We start from the raw sequence: 20515 nt of genomic DNA, 5'->3' as shown, positions 1-20515 counted from the left end.
TCATAAAAATCAACTTAGTCTGCTGGCCTAACTGTCTGAATTTGTTGCTTTTCTCACTACAGGGTGTTCAGCAATTGAGAACTTAATTAAAGCACGACTCTCAATCTCAGCACCCATAAGAATGGAAATGGGGTGGGTAGACGCCCACACTCTTTGGCATCCTGCTCCCACCTGATGACCTGAACACACAGTCCAGCAATACTGGTCCTCTCCTGCCCACGGGGCTGCGGTGGGGGATCTGAGGAGCCTGGGCTAGGGTTCTAGACTAGCATTTTTCCCTCAACTCTGGGGTATGCACCACTTCACACTCCAAAGGGGGTTTTGTTGTTGCTGGCATCATCTTCCTCTCATTTTCTGTAGATAAAGCATCTCTAAACTGGTGAATGGAAGTGAGCTTCCATTTCCTTCTGTTAGACTCTCTTAAGAGATTTGGCGACAGGGCTGGATTCTTGCTAATCTCAGATGGGCCTGCTCTTTGAACTGTGTCGGTGGCCCCAAATGAGCTAGAAAGATAAATAGGTAGTTGCTCCACTCCCCCTTTCAAATATTCAGTATGATATAATACCACAGCGGATAGCAGAGACTCTGGCTCCCTGGACAATGGTGGAGATGTGTTCTGGGGATTTTGGAATGCTGGTTCCCTAGCCAAGGAGCACAAGAATTCAGGAATGTGGTGGCTGTTCTTAGTGGCTCATGCATTTAAGCATCAGGCCTGCTTGTCCCTATATCAACTCTAAAACTACTTTAGTTGCCTAACTCTGGAAATTAAAGAACTTTGTGCATTTCTGTATGTGTCTGATTATATTTGGTTCCTTTTCTAACCACTAGACGAAGCATTTCTTCAAAACAAATTGCCAGCCTTTTGCTTGTCTAGTGGTTGAACTTCAGGGATGAAAGCTGTATTCATTCATTCCCTTCCTTATTCAACTAATGTTTATTAAACATCTTCTATGCACCAAGTGCTAATGAAGAGATTCCAACAGCTAGATAGAGCCCTAAGAAGTCACTTCTTTAGAAGGGCCCCCCAAAAATGTTTGCTATTTTAAATCTTTACAAGAAAATCCACAATCTCTTGAAAAACTGCTCTGGAAGTGAATCCCCAAAGGACTGAGAAATTCTTTCTATGGTCCAAAATTGTTCTTGATGCAAGAACAGTTGCCTCCTTGGCTTGAGTGAAGATGGAGAATGAGCTTCAGCACAATTTGTAGGACAATCCTCTGTTTACTCGTTGCCATTGAGTTACCAGTTCTCCTTCTTATCTAGCTAAAAAAGTCTATAATATTTCCGTCTTTACTTTTGAGACCATTCTCTTATTACTTTAATCAGATTAGCTCTTCTTATTCAACAAGTATTAACAGAGTGGTCAGGGAAAGCTTCAGAGAAGAGGAATAATTGCATCCTTAAAGGAGAGGTAGAATTTAGATAGACTGAAAGGACAGGGGATGGCACAGTAGGAGAGAGAATAGCATAAGCAGAGGCATGGAAGTAGGACAAATTAGTAAATTGAGTGAAGGTGGGGTAAGGTGCTGAATGGAAGGAGACAGGTGAGAACTCTGCAACAATCCAATTCCTCCCCAGAGGCTATTCATTTCTTCCAAGATCTTGGAGTTTCCTTTTGTCAAGGATCTTTTAATTATAAACAATAGCTATCTACATTTTTGCTCAAGCAAAAAAGGAGATTTTTATAAAGAAGCAGGAGTTTTCAGTGAACCTAAAAGCAGGAGGTCCTCATAAGAAACAAAGAGTGGGAAATGGCTCTTCTCCACACCCACCCCTGCCACCCTCACCACCCCCCCCCCCACACACACCCCTCTGCTTCTCCCTGCCCATCTGATTCATCCTTCTCTCTTACAGTTGTTTCTCAGTTTCTCTATATATTTGGTTGCCCCAACAGTTCCTGATCATACAAACCTCTGGTCCCAGGAGGGAGTAGGCAGCATCAACATAACCCAATTCCAATCATCAGGACAGATCATTCAGTTGGCCCAGATGAGGTCAGATCTCCGGCCCCAGTCCATCAACCATGGCCGGGCAGGGTTAGGTAATGCAAAAGCGGCTCTACAACCCAGCTGTGGGTGCGTGGGCTCATTTTCAGAGAACACGTGACTGTGGCAACAGATGCTAGGTGGAAACATGCACGTGTGAATTTTCCTGAAAAGGGGACTGAAGAGGATACACCCTTTCAATGAAATGTTCCAATCACCTTGGCAAAGCATCTGGGTGGGCAGAATGCCTCGTGTGAGGCTCAGTAAAGGAGAAACCGAACATCAGTGCCAAGGGTGTGAGTCGCTCCAAGCCATGAGGAACAATGGAAACTGCAGCTGCTCTTCTAGAGAAGCAGACTTAAAGAAGATCGGTTGCTGCTGCCTCTTTTCAAATGCCAGATGGGCTATCATTTTGAAGACAGATGCACCTCCAGGAGAAAAAACCAGACCAGAGATGGGACAGCCTAGATATGGTGTGATGGCCTTAGAGTTAGTGAATTCTCTATTAGGGAAGGGATTGCAAAATCATGGAAACACCATTTATGTGATGTTCATGGAGATAATTTAAGCACCCAATGGAGGATTAATTAGATGATCTGTATTTACACCGAGACCTGCAATTAGGTGGCCTCCCAACCCTCAAATTGTATGATTGTTCTAATCTGCTGAGTCCCATCTTAGAATACACAATAAAGAATTTTTCAACAACAGGCCCTGATGAAGAGGTCTTAATATTGAGAGGCAGGGAATCTGGGCAACACATGTTGGTTCAACATTTCTCAAACTTGTTTGCATGGAACTCTAGTGCACATGGGATGTTTACATGTATTTTACAAAAACAGGGCTTCCATGTCAAATAAAATGCTAGTTTAAATAAAGCAAAACAAGCTTATTTACTGCAGGATATCTCAGAGCCTTTAATAAGTTAAGGTTTTATGAATCTCCAACAGGTGAGGTATATTAAACAATGTTTCCCAAGCCTATCTGACCACATGAGGACTTAACAACATCACCTGGGCCATTAAGTTCCATGAAACAGAATTTGAGACATGCTGGCCTAGCACTGTTGCCACGATTCTTCACTTTTTTTGAGTCACACACCCTTTTGAGAACCAAACAAAAAACTACTGACCACTCCCCTCACCAACAATGAAAAATGCATACATGCACACCAAATTTTGCACATAACTTCAGGGGGTCATAGAATATGCTGACTTGTCCATGGATTTTTCAGGTTTTCCTGGAAATTTTCAGGTGATAAATCCCTATCCTAGATAACCTAATTTTCTAAATAATTTTCTCCTAATTCATACATCCCCCAAAGGCTCATAAGATAGAGGCACAAACATTCCTTACTGCATTGCATGTGTGAGTTTTACACAGTTCTCCTGGATATGCCTTAGTGCTATCCCTTGGTTTGTACCATCTAAAAGAAGGCATGACTCCTGCTGCCTTTGATTATCTTCCCTCGGTTGGACTCTCACTCAATTTTAAGGTTCTTTCCAAAAAAAGTCCTATTTAACTTGATTAATAAAGAGATAGTTGAAAGCTGTTTCACATTATTTTAAAGGTAAATTGAAGTTTTTTTCTAACAAAAAAGTCTAAAAAACTAAATGTGAGTATTGTTCCTATTTCACTATACACATCTTCAGGAAATTTCAATGCTTATGAAGACATGATCTTGGAGGAGGAGAAGCCCCTCCTTGATTTTTTACAAAAGGGTGCTTCATAATCCCAGCCCTGGCGTCACTAGGAAAATTAAATACTTTGGGACAGGTATAAGATGAACAAGTGAAAATGCAAAGATCAAACAGTTCAGATTAAATGAGCTATCCACATTATTATTAAACAGCACAGGTAAAAAGAATAAGCTTATCATTTTAAAATTACTTCAGTCCTTAAAAAAAGAGTTTTAAAATGGGCATTTAAAAGCTAACTCCAGAGCATGCATGTGGAAGCCAGATATATTACTTCTTGTGCATCTGTCATTAATTTTATAATTGAACTTTATGAATATCCCAGTTGAAAAACAAATGGTTTATATCAATGGAAATGATTTAGTTTTTATTTTTATCAAAGTTAATACATGTTAATAATTCTTTTTCAGAGTAATAGCTGTTTGCACATTATGAGCACGTCTCACGTTTTCCTTATAAGGATATCCGATGGAAAATTTTTTTGTCCTTGGCCCTCTTATAGTCAGTATATTTCCGTTCATACAAGAAGAAAGTAGTCATTTGAAGTCTATGGAGAGATGTCTGTTTGACTAACAGATGTCTATGCTGGAGTAAGCAGGAAGTCTTACAGTTCCCTCCCAACACAAAGGCCCACTCATGATAAAAGAGAAGACCAAACATCTTGGGAATATAAAAAGCAATTTCAGTTCCAACAAACATCTGTCCTAAGCCAGCCAGGAAGGTAGGAATGAGAAAATCCGTAGTACCTCATACTTAAATACATTTTTCTTTCTTTTACCCCTCTCCTACCCTTTCAACAACCATCCTCAACATTACTGAAAAACAGCCCAAACACTGTTTTATTTGCTCCACCACCAATACTTTAATCTGGAATGCTTAAAAGGCAGTCTCTAGATATAAGAAAGCAAGCTTCCTCAGCAAGAGATGAACTCTGGGAGCTGGAGACGAATCTAAAATCCAGTTTAGTCTTACACAATGTTTTATGTCAACTATAACTCAGTAAAGCTAGAAGAAGAAGTAAATTAAAATTCAGTCTAGTCATTGATATTTACTGATGACCACTGTACGCCATTCACTATTCTAGGCACTGTGGATACAGACATGTGCATGGTGGGCACCCCGTATTAGTAGAGACAGCCAACAAACATGTAACCAAAGAGGTAGGCAAGTTAATTATAGAAAGTGATTTTAAAAATAGGGTGATATGACAGAAAATGACTGGTGGAAGATGGGGAGGAGGCTAATTTAGAGTGAGTGATATGTGAAGGTGATACGTGAACAAAGGCAAGAATGCCAAGGAACAGCCGCCTTCTGTAGATCTAGGTCAGAGTGTTTCAGAAAGAGAAAATAACAAGTACCAAGGACCTGATATAGAAACAAGCTCAGTTTGTTCAAACAACTGAAAGAATGCCCAAGTGGCTGGACTACAGTGAACAAGGGGAAAGTGAAAGGAGATGAGTCAAGAAGGCCCAGGCTTTCCATCATTAAGAAAAAAGACAACTTTGGTCCCAAATACAGTCAAATGATATGCCAAACCATTAGCTGAGGTATAAATTTCATTTTTATCTCTGAGAAAGAATGCAAGACTACAATAGTGAGCTTCTAAGTAAATGTTCTGGAAAGGGACTTCTTCATAATAAAGTGCAGACGAGAACAATCTCCATCGGCAGGTACTGTCTTCCTTTGGAAGGGTAAGGATTGCCCAGAAAGTGGTTTCCTACATTTCTTTTCTCAGGTAGCAAATGCCCATTCATCCATCACCTTCTTTGCACCCTAGAATCTGGGTGTTCCATATCACCAGAGTGATAAGGAGAACGAAGCTCTGTCCTTGAAGGATTGTTCTGGAAGTCTGCCAGACCACTGGATCATTTCCCAGTGTTCTACAGAATGATCACTTTGTTTCCAGGTACAGTCAACACGGATTATTATCGAAGGGCCAGTTCCTAAATGAATTAATGAATTCTGACACCATACTTCAGGTTACTGTCTTTTGCTAACCTTCTGCAGCCTCTGAAAAATTGGAATGAGATAAAATCTGCTATTCCCCTCCGCTGTATTAGATCAGGCTCTATTCCCACCCCAAGTGGCAGCTGTCAGAGTGAAGAAAAAGTACCAGGTGAGTAAAGAATGAAGGAGATTTTCACCAAAGAAATGTCTATAGTTTCAGCAGAACATACATATTTATATATAAACATAAGTAAAGGCAGGGGATCTGTGCGACATAGTCTAGTTCAATAGTCTAGTTTGAAGATACATTTATATATAGTATATACATAAACATACAGAAATTGTATTATATTTAAGACATATAATTGTGTGTGTGTATATACACATACACACACACACCTCTTCCCATAAAACAAAATGAAAGTTGTGCAATAAGAGGACCCTGAAAATTTTTTTTTCCAGAGTAAGTGTATAAAAGTCGAGCTTTCTTTATCCAATTAGTGAGGGGGTGGTTTTCTCAACTCCTTATTTTTGCATTTCATTACTTGTCTATAAATCAGACTCATTTTCATTCTTAAACAGAATATAAAACTCTCTTCAACTTACCTGCTGCTGTTTCTGTTCCATTGCTCGTTTGCATCTGTGTTATTCATTTTAGGTAAACAACATTTAGACAGCAGTAACCGTATCTGTTTAACACAGCTGTATTATCGAATACTTTCAGACATTAGTTTAATTGTTTTCATGTTGAAGACCCTTTTCATATTCTGAGGTAGCCCAAAATACTATTCTGACATTTGGTTTATTCAGGATAAAGAAACCAAGTTGATTATCTTTGGGACAGAGTTTAATGATTACATATCACCCTAGTTGTTTACTTTTTCTTTCATTGATTAAATGTTATTTATAAATGGAATAATTAAAGCCTAGAAAATAACTTTCTCCTAGATTGGCTATTAGCAGACACAAACCTGTAAGAATATAAGTTTCATATTCTTCCAATTCACTCTTTGTCATTAGATTTGCTCTTTTTTTCAAAAAGGGGGCAATAAAATAGCAGGCTCTAACCCAATTCCGATGACTTGACTATTGCTTTAGATCTTGCATTACTTCACAAGCCTCTCTTTTTTAAAAAATCAGCATCTTTAAAGATATTTTGATTCTCTGTGACTGATTCATCAGTCAGATAGAGAAGTATTTGATGAGTTACAGAATGGGAATTCTACCTGAATTCAGTACTACCTGAATGCCAGCCATTAGAAAGACTAAACCACTAGATTACAATCAAGACTGCCAACTTTTGATTGACCCACTACCCAGATATTGGTTCTGGAACAGCTAACTTGCTATTGAAGGCCTGTAACTAGCAACTAGTAATGTTTCTTGAGATAATTAAGTTCACAGTTAATTGGCCCCTCATTATCTTTTAAGCAAATGGATGAGTTTCTCAGTTACCAGGTTTTCCTTGAATTAGAATTAGAATTACTCTTTTAATGCCCTAAAACGAAGTTCCCTTAATACTTTTAATAAATTGTACATCAAAGTCATTTTACAAAATAGCCTCTTTAGACCTTTGCTCTGAATAAATAATATACAAGTAATAATAATTAACGTTTGAGTAGAGAAAAGTTAACACAAAAAAACAGCACTGGCCATGAGCAGAACTACCACGCACCAGCATATATGGGAAAACACCACATTTGTACATTACTATTTCAGCTAACCTACATCAGTAAATCCAAAGAGCTAGTTACCATATACCTTTCCAACTGAAAAAGGCAAAAGACAACTGGCTGCCACATGATTTTTACAAAGAAATTGTAAACAGGTTACTCACTATGGACCGTATACATAGGATCTACACATGAATGCCCCAGGAATGGATTTGGCCCAAAGTCTCCTTCAGCTAAAAAGCTTCAGGCATCACAATATTCCCACATGTCCACTGAAACAGATGACAGTTTCTACCCTGAAGGTTGTTTTATACTAAGAATAAGATTGGGCAATGGGCAGCTCAGGCAACCATTCAAAGGAGTTCCTGTGGCTTATACATATGTATAATGTATATAAAAGATGTATACTACTGTTCTTTGAAACCCATAAATGATGTGCTAAAGAAGTCTAGAACTACATTGTATCACTCTCCATGTCAAAACACATGCAAATACACACACACACATACAAATAGACACACGCAAATATACACATGTCCCCAAAGTCAAGAAATATCTCATCAAGGTTGGTGAGATATTTGTTATAAACAACAGAGTGATAGTTTCTTTATCAAGATGAGTTCTCTTTGCTCTGGCTGAGGCTCACTAAAATGGAGATTAAAGATGCCTACTGCTTTAGGGAGAGAGCTCTGAGTGAGGGGCCAGAATAAGAAAGAGAACATGGAGAGGGACTGCATTCAGCCTGTTCTGTCCTCGGCATTAGGGTAGAATGATGAAGAGAATCCTTGATGTCTCTACTTTGTCTATCTTACCTCAATAGAGTAGAAAACCTAAGAAGAATTTAGGCAAAATTTCCAGCTAGGAATAAATAACACCCATTTGCTTGGAGTGGCCTGTGTGTTATCTTCCTGAGAACTTCAGACAGGGCAGCAGTAAGGAACTGAGAAGGATCTGGGGACACAGTTAACAGTGTGCCAACTCATACATCCATCCACCCATTCAGTCATCCATTCGCCCAATGTCAATTAAGGTCCTACTATATGTAGGATATCGTATTAAGAAGAGAGAAAGATGGCTTAGATGAGAATTTTGTCATCAAAAATAGAAGTAAATATGGAGAATTACTAATTATAAATACAAAAATAATAATGATAAATGCCAAAGAGAAAGGTACAAATTAAAATACTATGGGAGTACTTAAGAAAGGGGGATAGCTTGCAGTTTAGGAACAGGAAAAGACCAAAGATGACATTATAGAGAAGACTGCATTTGGACAAACCTTGAAGCTAGCAGAGATGGTGGGTTTTTTTTTTTTTTTAATTTTTATTTATTTATTTATGGCTGTGTTGGGTCCTCGTCTCTGTGCGAGGGCCTTCTCCAGCTGCGGCAAGCAGGGGCCACTCTTCATCGCGGTGCACGGGCCCCTCACCATCGTGGCCTCTCCCGTTGCGGAGCACAGGCTCCAGACGCGCAGGCCCAGCAATTGTGGCTCACGGGCCCAGCCGCTCCGCGGCACGCGGGATCCCCCCAGACCAGGGCCCAAACCCGCATCCCCCGCACTGGCAGGCAGACTCCCAACCACTGCGCCACCAGGGAAGCCCAGAGATGGTGGTTTTAAACACACACACACACACACACACACACACATACACACTGAGTCCCCAAGATGGCAGAGTAGAAAGGCCCTGAGCTCACTTCCTCTCACAGGCACACCAAAATTACAACTATTTACAGGACAATTATCAATAAAAAAGACCAGAATCCCCCAGCAAAGATCTACTACAACTAATGATGTAAAGAAGGAACCACAATGAGACAGGTAGGAGGGACACAGTTGTGGTATAGTCAAGACCCATACCCCTGAGTGGGTGACCCACAAATGGGAGAATAATTACAATTGCAGAGGTTTTCCCCAAGGAGCAAGGGGTCTGAGCCCTATATCAGGCTCCCTAGCCCTGGGGGTCCTGCACCAGGAAGACAAGCCCCCAGATGTTTGGCTTTGAAGGCCAGTGGGGATTACTTTTGGGAGACTCAAAGGACTATGGGAAATAGAGACTCCACTCTTAAAGGGCTCACATAAAATCTCACACACTCCAGGATGCAGGGCAGCAGTAATTTGAAAGGAGCCTGGGTCAGACCTACCTGCTGATCTTGGAGAGTCTCCTGGAGAGGCAGGAGGCAACTGAAGTTCACCCTGGGGACACAGACACTGACAGCAGCCATTTTGGGGAGCTCGGTCTACCATGTGGACTCTGGTGCTGGCAAGAGCCATTTTGAAATCCTCCCTTTAGTTTATTAGCCTCAGGAACTAGCTCCCCTCCCCCACCTGTAGGCACCAGTACTGGGATGCCTCAGGCCAAGCAAATAACTGGGGAGGGACACAGCCACACTTACCAGCAGACAGGCTGCCTTAAGCCCCTTGAGCTCACAGCCTCCCCTGGACATGGTTCCACCCACAAGTGCACAGACACCAGCCCCAGAATCCCTAGGGCTCCAGCCCCACCCACCAGTGAGCCTACTCTAGCCTCAGGACCAGCATTACCCACCAGCAGGCAGACACCAGCCCCAGGACAACCACAGCTCTGGGACTCCTGGGCCCTGCAGCCAGACGCCAGGGCCTGGCTCTGTTGGCCACGGGGCAGGCACTAGCCCCAGGACCTGGTTTTACCCACTGGTGGGCAGGCACCAATCCTGGGATCTCTTAGACCCCAACTCCACACAGCATCAAGAAAGCACTTGCCCCACGGCCCCCAGGCGTTCTGCAGCCACTCACCTTGTGACCTGGCCCCACCAACCAGCAGCCAGCAGCCTCCACATAAGGCAGGGCCTGGCAACGAACCAGACCAGACCCTAGCCACACCTAGCAGAGACCCTACTGTAGTCAGCCCGTCACAACAGAAGGATCCATGCAGCCCACAGGGGGGCACCCCTAGAGCATATAGCTCTGGTGACCAGAGGAGAGTGTGCCCTTGGGACACTTAGGATGTCTACTACAAAAGACCAGTTCTCAAAGGTTGGGAAACATAACCAATCTATCAGATACGTAGAAATAAAAACAGTAAGTAAGGCAAAATGAGGCAACAGAAGAACATATTCCAAAGTAAGGAACAAGATAAAACCCCAAAAGAAGAACTAAGTGAAGTGGAGACAGGCAATCTACCCAACAAAGAGTTCAAGGTAATGATCATAAAGATGACCAAAGAACTCAGGAGAAGAATGGATGAACAGAGCAAGAAGTCAGAAGTTTTTAACAAAGAGTTAGAAAATAAAAAGAACAACTAAACAGAGATGAAGAATACAATAACTGAAATGAAAAACCTACTAGAAGGAATCAATAGTAGACTAAATGATACAGGGAAAGGGATCAGTGAGCTGGAAGACAAAGTAGTGGAAATCACTGATGCTGAACAGAAAAAAGAAAAAAATAATGAAATGAGGACAGTTCAAGAGACTTCTGGGACAACATCAAGTGCACTAATATTCACATTATAGGGGTTCCAGAAAGAGAAGAGAGAGATAAATGAGCTGGGAACATATTTGAAAACATAATTGCTGAAAACCTCCCTAACCTGGGAAAGGAAACAGACATCCATGTCCAGGAAGCACAGAAAGTCCCAAACAGGATCAACCCAAAGAGGACCACACCAATAAACGCTGTAATTAAAATGGCAAAATTAAAGATAAAGAGACAATATTAAAAGCAGCAAGGGAAAAGTGACATAACATACAAAGGAACTCCTATAAGACTACCAGATGATTTTTCAGCAGAAACTCTGTGGGCAAGAAGGGAGTGGCATGATATATTTAAAGCGATGAAAGGGAAAAACCTACAACCAAGAATACTTTACCAGCAAGACTCTCATTCAGATTTTATGAAAAGAGCCAAAGTTTTACAGACAAACAAAAGCTAAAAGAGTTCAGCACCACCAAACTAGCTTTACAAGAACTGTTAAAGGGACTTCTCTAAGCAAAAAAGAAAAGGCCACAACTAGAAACATGAAAATTATGAAAGGAAAAAGCTCATCAGTAAAGGCAAATATATAGTAAAGGTAGTAAATCAACCATGTACTAAGCTAGTAGGAAGGTTAAAAAACAAAAGTAGTAAAATCATCTATATCCGCAATAAGCAGTTAAGGGATACACAAAAGAGACAAATGTAAAATATGATGTCAAAAACAGTAATTATGAAGGGAGGGGAATAAAAACGCAAGGTTGTTAGAATGCATTTGAAATTAAGAGATCAGCAACTTAAATAATCTCATATATATATAGTTTGCCATATATAAACCTCATGGTAACCACAAACCAAAAATCTATAATAGATACAGGAAAAAAAGAAATGAATCCAAACATAACACTAAAGATAGTCATCAAATCACTAGGGAAGAGAATAAAAGAAGAAAAAGGGAACAACAACAACAAAAAACTATAAAAACACCACAAAATGATTAACTAAATGACAATAAGTACATACATATCAATAATTACTTTAAAAATAAATGGATTAAATGCTCCAGTCAAAAGACATAGAGCAGCTGAATGGATACAAAATCAAGACCTGTATATATGCTGCCTATAAGAGACTCAATTCAGTTCTAAAGACACACACACTGAAAGTGAGGGGATAGAAAAAGGTACTCCATGCAAATGGAAATAAAAATAAAGCCAGGGTAGCAATACTTATATCAGACAAAATAGGCTTTACAACAATGACTGTTATAAGAGACAAAGAAGGGCACTGCATAATGATCAAGGGATCAATCCAAGAAGAAGTTGTAAATATATATGCACCCAACCTAAGACCACCTAAATACAAAAAGCAAATATTAACAGACACAAAGGGAGAAACTGACAGTAACACAATAATAGTAGGGGACTTTAACACCCTACTTACATCAATGGACAGATCATCCAGACAGAAAATCAATAAGACAACACTGGCCTTATATGACACATCAGACCAGATGAATTTCATAGATATGTATAGATATATAGAACATTTCACCTGAAAGCAGCAGAATACACATTTTTTTCAAGTACACATGGAACATTCCCCATGATAGATCACACGCTAGGCCACAAAACAAGCTTCATTAAATTTAAGAAAGCTGAAATCATATCAAGCATCTTTTCTGACTATAATGCTATGAGATTAGAAATCAACTACAAGAAGAAAACTGCAAAAAACACAAACACATAGAGGCTAATAGACTACTAAACGACCAATGGACCACTGAAGAAATCAAAGAAGAAATCAGAAAATAACTGGAGACAAATGAAAACAAAAACACAATGACCCAAAACCTATGGGATGCAGCAAAAGCCGTTCTAAGAGAAAAGTTTATAGCAATACAAGCTTACCTCAGTAAACAAGAAAAGTCTCAAATAAACAAACTAACTTTACACCTAAAAAAACTAGAAAAAGAAAAACAAGCAAAAGCCAAAGCTATAGAAGGAAAGAAATCATAAAGATCAGAGCAGAAATAAATGAAACAGAGACTAAAAAAAAAAAAAATAGAAAAGATCAATGAAACTAAGAGCTGGTTCTTTGAAAAGATAAACAAAATTGATAAACTTTTAGCCACACTCATCAAGAAATAAAGAGGGGGCTTCCCTGGTGGCGCAGTGGTTGAGAATCTGCCTGCCAATGCAGGGGACACGGGTTCAAGCCCTGGTCTGGAAAGATCCCACATGCCGCGGAGCAACTGGGCCCATAAGCCACAATTACTAAGCCTGCGCGTCTGGAGCCTGTGCTCCGCAACAAGAGAGCCCGCGATAGTGAGAGGCCCGCGCACCGCGATGAAGAGTGGCCCCCGCTTGCCACAACTAGAAGAAAGCCCTCGCACAGAAACGAAGACCCAACACAGCCATAAATAAATTAATTAATTAAAAAAAAAGAAATAAAGAGGGCCCAAATCAATAAAATCAGAAATGAAAAACGAGAAGTTACAACTGACACCACAGAAATACAAAGTATCTTAAGAGATTACTATTACTGTTACTATTACTAGTACTACTACTACTACAACTCTATGGCAATAAAATGGACAACCTAGAAGAAACGAACAAATTCCAAGAAATGTACAACTTCCCAAGACTGAACCAGGAAGAAATAGAGAATATGGACAGACCAATTACCAGTAATGAAGTTAAATCAGTAATAGGAAAAAAAAAACTCCCAACCAACAAAAGTCCAGGATCAGATGGCTTCACAGGTGAGTTCTACCTAAAAGAGGAGAGTTAATACCTGTCCTTCTTAAACTAGTCCCCAAAATTGCAGAGGAAGGAACACTTCTGAACTCATTCTATGAGGCCAGCATCACCCTGATACCAAAAACAGACAAATATATCACACAAAAAAAGAAAATGATAGGCTAATATCACTGATGAATAAAGAAGCAAAACTCCTCAGCAAAATATTAGCAAATTGAATCTAATGAGACATTAAAAGGATCATACACCACGATCAAGTGGGATTTATCCCAGGGATACAAGGATGGTTCAATATCTGCAAATCAATCAATGTGATATATCACATTAACAAATTGAAGAATAAAAACCATATGATCATCTCAATAGATGCAGAAAAAGCTTTTCATAAAATTCAACATCCATTTATGATAAAAACTCTCCAGAAAGTGGGCACAAAGGGAACATACCTCAACATAATAAAGGCCATATATAACAAACTCACAGCTAACATCATACTCAATGGTGAAAAGCTGAAAGCATTTCCTCTAAGATCAGGAACAAGACAAGGATGCCCACTCTCGCCACTTTTATTCAACATGCTTTTGGAAGTCCTAGACACAGCAATCAGAGAAGAAAAAGAAATAAAAGAAATTCAAATCGGCAAAGAAGTAGTAAAACTCTCACAGTTTTCAGATAACATGATCTATACATAGACAATCCTAAAGACTCTACCAGAAAACTACTAGAGCTCATCAATGAATTCGGTAAAGTTGCAGGATACAAAATTAATACACAGAAATCTGTTGCATTTCTATACACTAACAACAAACTATCAGAAACAAATTAAGGAAATAATCCCATTTACCATCACATCAAAAAGAATAAAATACCTAGGAATAAACCTACCTAAGGAGGTAGAAGACCTGTACTTACAAAACTGTAAGACACTAATGAAAGAAACTGAAGATGACACAAACAGATGGAAAGATATACCATGTTCTTGGATTGGAAGAATTAATACTGTTAAAATGATCATACTACCCAAGGCAATCTACGTATTCAATGCAATCCCTATCAAAATACCAAGGGTATTTTCCACAGAACTAGAGCAAATAATTTTAGAATTTGTATGGAAACACAAAAGACTCCAAATAGCCAAAACAATCTTGGGAAAGAAGAACAGAGGAGGAATCACACCCCCTGACTTCAGACGATACTATCAATACAAAGCTAGAGTAACAAAACAGTATGGTACTGGCATAAAAACAGACACATAGATCAATGGAATAGAATAGAGAGCCCAGAAATAAACCCATGTACTTATGGTCAATTAATCTATGACAAAGAAGGCAAGAAAATACAATGGAGAAAAGACAGTCTCTTCAATAAGTGGTGCTGGAAAAAACTAGACAGCTACTTGCAAAAGAATAAAATTAGGAAGTTTTCTCACACCACATATAAAAATCAAGTCAAAATGGATTAAAGACTTAAATGTAAGACTGGAAACCATTAAACTCCTAGAAGAAAACATAGGCAGAACACTCTGACATAAATAGTAGCAATATTTTTTTGGATCTGTCTCCTAAAGCAAAGGAAATAAAAGCAAAAATAAACAAATGGGACCTAACTAAACTTAAAAACTTTTGCACGGCAAAGGAAACCATTGACAAAACAAAAAGACAACCTATTTGCAAATGATATGGTCAATAAGGGGGTAATATCCAAAATATATAAACAGCCCATACAATTCAATATCAAAAAAAGACCCAATTTTAAAATGGGCAGAACACCTGAATAGACACTTTTCCAAATAAGACATACAGATGGCCAACAAGCACATGAAAAGATGCTCAACACTACTAATCATCAGAGAAATGCACGTCAAAACTATAATGAGATATCACCTCACACCTGTAAGAATGACTATCATCAAAAAGACCACAAATCATAAATGTTGGTGAGGATATGGAGAAAAGGAAACCCCTGTACACTGTTGGTGAGAATGCAAGTTGGTGCAGCCACTGTGGAAAACAGTATGGAGGCTCCTCAAAAAACTAAAAATAGGACTACTATATATATGATCCAGCAATTCCACTGCTGGGTATATATCTGGAGAAAACGAAAACACTAATTCAAAAAGATACATGCACCCCAATGTTCATAGCAGCATTTGTAATAGCCAAGATATGGAAGCAAGCTAAGTGTCCATCAACAGATAAATGAATAAGAATAAAGAAGATGTGGTAGGTGTATGTGTGTGTGTGTGTGTGTGTATACACACACACACACAGAGATATATACACACTCATATATATATACATACATACATACATATACATACACACACACAATGAAATACTACTCAGTCATCAAAAAGAATGAAATTTTTCCATTTGCAACAACATTGATGGACCTGGAGGTATTATGCTCAATGAAATATGTCAGACAAATACTGTATGATACCACTTATATATGGAATCTAAAAAATACAACAAACTAGTGAATATAACAAAAAAGAAGCAGACTCACAGATACAGAGAACAAACTAGTGGTTACCAGTGGGAGAAGGAAGAGGGGAGGGCCAAGAGAGGGGTAGGCGACTAAGAGGTACAAACTACTATGTATAAAATAAATAAGTTACAAAGATATATTGTACAGCACAGAGAATATAGTCAATATTTTATAATAAGTATAAATGAAGCATAATCTATAAAAATTTTGAATCACTATGTTGTACACATGAAACTAATACAAATTAACTATACCTGAATAAAAAATATATACATATAAATAAATACACACATACACACCACATATGCATTCACACACACCTTTTGATTGGATCATAGAGTTATAAAGGGAGGAAAGGGACTATACAGCTGGAAAAGTGTGTTAATTCACTCAGCACCTTTGAGAATTACTATGTGCAAGGCATTCTACTAGGTTCTATCAGAATCTTTCCATGAAGTCATGGGAAGGTGGTGTGGCAGGCTGAAATGTGGTGCCCCTAATGACCAAACTTCCAGAATTCATGCCCCTGCATCATTCCATCTGACACTGACTCTAGGCTTGGCCATGTGATGAGTTTTAGCAAAGCTTGATTACTCCCTGAACATTTATTCTTATCCTCCTAGAATGCACCTTCTGGGAACCCAGCCATCATGTGGAGAGGCCCACATGAAAGAGACTCAAGAACCCTAGTTCACAGCCCCCACTGAACTCCCAGCAAGAGGCCAGTAGGAAATGTCAGCCATGGCCATAGGCCCTTTGGCACCTTCCACCTGTTGCAGCGTCCCTATAGATACCCTGCACAGCAGAACTGCCAGACCATCTGTAGACTCTTGAGAAATTATAAATCACTGTTGTTTAAAGCCACTGGGGTTGTTTGTCATGCATCAATGGGCAACCAAAACAAGTAGAAAGTGAAAGCAAGACACTACATTTTATTTAATGAACTCAAAACCAGCTTCAAATAATTTTGACTCTGAACCCCTCAAGACCTGAGTATGTGGTCTAGTGATTTTTAACCTGGCTGTGCCTCACAACTACCTTCAGAGCCTTTTCAAAGTGCACATAACTGGGCTCACCACAGAAATTCTGATTCTAGAATAATCTGTAGAAAAGGCAACTTCTGTGGAAAAGGCTCCACGGCTGTGTTAGAACACCAGTGTTAAGAACTGTCAGAAGCGTCTGTACTGACATGGCCAGTTGTTTCAAAGTGGACAATATCACATAGAAGCTTACATCCAACGCAACACAGAGAATGGCATCTCATCAAGAATCTGTTGTAATCAGTCTATTTTATGGAGCAATACAGTGCTCAGGGGACTTCCCTGGTGGCACAGTGGTTAAGAATCCGCCTGCCAATGCAGGGGATACGGGTTCGATCCCTGGTCCGGGAAGATCCCACATGCCACAGAGCAACAAAGCCGGTGTGCCACAACTACTGAGCCTGCGCTCTAGAGCCCATGAGCCACAATTACAGAGTCCGCATGCCACAACTACTGAAGTCCACGCACCTAGAGCCCGTGCTCCGCAACAAGCGAAGCCACCACAATGAAAAGCCCGTGCACCGCAACAAAGAGTAGCCCCCACTCGCTGCAACCAGAGAAAGCCCATGTGCAGCAACAAAGACCCAACACAGCCAAAAATAAAGTAATTAATTTTAAAAAAATGCAGTGCTCAGGGACTCTATAAGAAAAATGAAGCAGTGGTGGAATACGTTTCCAAACCTTTGTTGGAAAAAAAGATGTCAACTCTATACACTTTAATCACTAAGAAGTTTTCTAGGTCAAACTGAGCACATAAATCTCAAATAAGAAGTTGAAGAGAGAGGTTTCCTAACAGGAGGGGAAGGGAGGGGAGGGGACGGGACGGGAGGGGAGGGGGAGGGGAGGGGAGGGGGAGGGGAGGGGGAGGGGAGGGGAGAGGAAGCAAGGCAGCATGGAGTGTGTCATTGCAACAATTGCTCCTTCTGTCTGCCCTGGCTTCATTATGGTCAGAGGAAAGGGAGAGGTTGTGCAACTGTATATATAAATCCTGGGTGAGGATGAGGCAGGTCAGGGGAAGCAAGAGGCGGGGGTGGCCCATTTTCCTCATCTGCTCAGCATAAGCCTGTGAGGAAACATGCTGACTGTTTTAATAATATCAATGAAAGACAAACATCAGGGGAACAGGCATTGAGGCTATGAGGTCCAGCTGGTCCCTCCAACAGGAAAATTCTCCCCCCATTGCCAATCTTGCAGAACCTGGACATATGTTTATTAAGAGAAGAGAAAAGTTTTTATGTGGATTGTAGCAGTAGGGTGAGCAAGAAATCTCCAAAGGGAAGGTGAATCTTGGGGATCAAGGTTCCCTCCCAATGTGAAGACCTTTCCCCAATGATAATTTTAGACAGTCTGGGTTTGGCTTTATTAAGGGAGATAAAGGATTTCCTTAAAAATAAAATAGATTAATATATTTGAAAACATAGGAAAGAGTAAAAGGATATCTCATTTCTCCTCCCTGCTTGGACATGTGTTATTCAAGGCTCTCTTTGCTGCAAGTAAATGAAAACAACTCAAACTACCTTAAACATAGATGGGGAGTTACTGGCTCATTAAAACAAAAGTCTAAGGATATTCTGGCCTCAGCCATGGGTAGATCCAGGTGCTCAAACAATTTTTCATGAAGCTGCCTCTTTGTGCCTTGACTCAGCCTTCCTCTATGCTGGCTCCATTCTCTGGCAAGATCCCTCACTACAGTGTCAAGACGGAAGCCAGGAGCTCCAGGCCATTTTTCTATCCTCTCAACAACCCTCTATGGAAACTTTCTCTTTTTCCAACTATTTCCAAGAACTGAGTCTCCTTCACAATAATTGAGTCCCATGCCCATCTTCAGCCAGTCACAGTGGCTAGAAGAACGTAATCTCCTGGGGTGGCCAACCCTGGAGCATGAAGTGGAGTCTAGTTCTACCCAAGTAATATGGTCTGACAGTGGAGGAGGGGCAGCTTCCCACGAAAACTCAGAGTATTTTTTCCAGAAGCGGGTGAATGGATGCTGTCCAGGTAAATTCTCTGGGTGAAAGCAGAGAATTGGGCCTCCAGGAGAACAACTCATTCATTTAAAGAGGCAATTCTGTGTTTTGAAGTAGTGACCTTGCAGGCCTTGCATGCCCGATGGCCCACAGATGCCAGCTCTGTAGCCTCCGTGGTAAAGAGTTCTTGCTCTTTCTCCAGTACCCACTAGTCATCCCGAAGTTGACTGGAGTCATTGATACTCAATCAGCCTCATCTTTAAAGGCCCAGAACAGAGCAGCCCAACTCTAACTTTTTTCTTCTGATGAAGTCAGTCAGTCGAAACTTGAGTCTTGGTCTCAGCTCTTTGAGCTCTTTTGCTGGCTTGTTACTATGTGCCTAGAAGGTTAAACAACTGTTAAATCCTTCAGCTTTCTCTCAAGTAAAAAAGAAAGAAAAGAAAAAAGACTGAAAGTCCAAAATTCTTCAAAAAGACAATTCTATTGAAATGAAAAACATTTCAAAGATACTGTCATCACTCTTACAAGTCTTCTCACCTGGGCTAAGAAACAATGTGCGCCAGATGAGTAAAAAAGAAGAATGCCAACCTTATTGATTTTACCACCTCATACTCTTTTCAGGTCTGTGAAAAATATTTAACGGGTGAGTAATTTTTTTTTATAATTCTCTACAAATCTTCTCTACATCAAAGATTGTTTTTGGGGAGGATGTTGCCCAGATACAGAACAGAATACTTGAACTGCGATAGTTTGATTGATCTTCACTGTTCCTGGTATAATAATGTATTTGGGGATGTTATGAATAAAAGCCTTCAAATTCCCAGCATGGTAGTCAAGGTATTTCATAGTCAAGCTAGAATCTTGTTGGTTTCTCATAATGTCTTAATGTATTTAGTTGAAGAAGGAGGAAGTCAGTCCTTTCTTCATTCTTCTCTTTCTATCCTAGTCTGCATTTTGACCCAACTCCCACTCTCAATCTGAATCCAACAAGATAACTATTACATGGTGTTATAATTTGTGAACATGTCTCAAACGCATAAGCATAAAAGAATGTGTGACTGGAGCAGAATAAAAAGAAGGATCAGTGAGAAACACACTCTGTCTACCTGCTCATAATCCCCTGGCCTCCAAACTGGATAGAACTAAGAATATGGACAAGAGCAGTAGACGAAAAGGGCAAAGGAAGGCTCATTCTTTCTATCTCAGAAAGGCTATTTGAGAATCCTCCTCAACACAAAGAAAAGGAATGACCTCGCTTAACCCTATGGCACGGGTGAGACACCCTAAAAATCTTCTAGTGTAGTGGTTTTTAAATTATGCATCATGGACCCCCACCCCCCAGATCCCACATGAAAAAGAAACTATTTTCATATCTATCTGCAAGTTAAATTTGTGCCTACCCTATCCCCTGTCCCTCCTCCCAGCTAATATTATACCAGATAGGACTCAGAATCCAAGCCTCAGAAAACAACGCAGAAAGTTTCTACACTCCTGGCAAGTCTGATG

The sequence above is a fragment of the Eschrichtius robustus genome, chromosome 1 (assembly GCF_028021215.1).
Source record: "Eschrichtius robustus isolate mEscRob2 chromosome 1, mEscRob2.pri, whole genome shotgun sequence".
In the NCBI taxonomy this organism is placed as follows: domain Eukaryota; kingdom Metazoa; phylum Chordata; class Mammalia; order Artiodactyla; family Eschrichtiidae; genus Eschrichtius; species Eschrichtius robustus.
This window is presented reverse-complemented; position numbering follows the sequence as displayed.